This window comes from Solanum tuberosum, unplaced genomic scaffold (genome assembly GCF_000226075.1).
Source record: "Solanum tuberosum cultivar DM 1-3 516 R44 unplaced genomic scaffold, SolTub_3.0 scf00052, whole genome shotgun sequence".
In the NCBI taxonomy this organism is placed as follows: Eukaryota; Viridiplantae; Streptophyta; class Magnoliopsida; order Solanales; family Solanaceae; genus Solanum; species Solanum tuberosum.
This window is the reverse complement of record NW_006238977.1, coordinates 1,538,482-1,540,336: the sequence shown is the minus strand read 5'-3', so window position 1 is coordinate 1,540,336 and position 1,855 is coordinate 1,538,482.

Sequence of the window (1,855 nt, the reverse complement as noted above, 5' to 3'; positions counted from 1 at the left end):
AAAAAAATTTAGTTGGCTCTCCAAATTCAATCGGTATTACAATAATTAAAACATAGAAATTAACATAGATTGGACTCGTGCTGACATTTATGTTTTCATTTTAAATTTTTTTTATTTTATACTTTATATAAATAAATTTTTTATGTAAAAAGTATTATAAATCATAATAATTAATAGCTTAAAATATTTGAAAACATATAAAAAGTTTTTGTTAACTTTCAAAATTTCATCTATACCACATAAATTGGGAGAAATATAGATATATAGATATTTTAAGTTGCTAATTATTGTGAGTTATAGTACGTTTTATATAATTTTCATATATATTACTCGCTTTGTCCTGATTTATGTGATACAAATGAAATTTCAAAAGTCAATGAATTTTTTATAAGTTTCTTTTTATATTAACTTGTTAATTATTGTGATTTATAATATATTTACGTAAAACATACTCTAAATAAAAATAATTAGCAACTTAAAATATATAAAAACATACTAAAAAATTGATTAACTTCAAATTTCATATGTACCACATAAATTGAAACAGAAATAGTAACATATATTGGGCCCCGTGCTAGCACGGGGTCCCATATCTAGTACAATATATATAGGAGTTTTTTTCCCTATAGATACAAATTGAGACAATAATTACCTGCTTTAGCTATAAGTTTTCAAAAGTAGCTAGAGTTTTTTTTTTTTTGACAGAATATATACAAATCTGGTCAAAGCATATAATTTATATATAACTTTTTATTTATACAGAATTCGATCAAAATATACCGCTTACATATAAGTTGTATACAACTTTTTGTTGCACAGAATCCGATCAAACACATAAAACTTGCATACAATTATGTAAGTTTTATGTAATTGCGTAGACACTAATATTAACGTGAAACATAAATTTTGAATGTATCTACATGATTATTTTATAAGTTGAAATGTTTAACTGATACAATAAAAACAAACTGAGATATTTGAAAGTGCATCCATAAAATTGGAGTATTTAGTTATAATTAGTTAATGTCAAATTAAAATGTCTATTATGCCAAAAGACATCATTTCAAATAAAATGTTTCTACTGCAAAAAAAAATTAAACTTCCAAAGGTACTACACCTTGTGCACAAGGGTACTCCTTATCTACAATGGGGACCCCACTTGATGCCTCTACTTGTGGTATATATGTTAGATGCCACCTATTCCCTATCCTTTAGTTTGCACCAAATTAAACTTTTAAAAGTCATAAAATTAAAATAAGCATACATATATTGTTGAAGTTAGAGTATTACTATGATAATATTTTAAGTAAGATTCTTCTAATAGTTTGTTGAAAATTACATAAATATTACTACAATAATATATTAATTAATACAAAAATAAAACTTGAAATCGTATTGGATATTGTCTTAAAATTATATCAGCAGTGTAAAATATTTTTCCAAAATTAAATAACTCTTATCTAATTAATCAGCGAATATAAGAATGAACTAAGTTAAATAATATTTATCTTTTTTATTTATTAGAAGATACCATAATCAACAAAATTAAGAACAAACTATTTCATCAATGTGAAATATTTGCCTAGAAGTAAATAATTCTTATCTAATTAATAGAGTATACAGAAATCAACAAAATTAAATAATACCAACAAGTTAAACCAGGAAAATAAATAAAAGAACATATTATATATTGGTTGGGTAGGAAAATAAGAGATTGTCATTGTTGAAGAATGATGTCCTAATAATCATGACAAGTGTAGGGGGTATATGTGTTACTATTACTTAGCTAAAAATTTGTTTGTCACTTGAAAATAAATATTTTGCCAACAAAAAGTAGAATTCTTTTTTTTAGTGA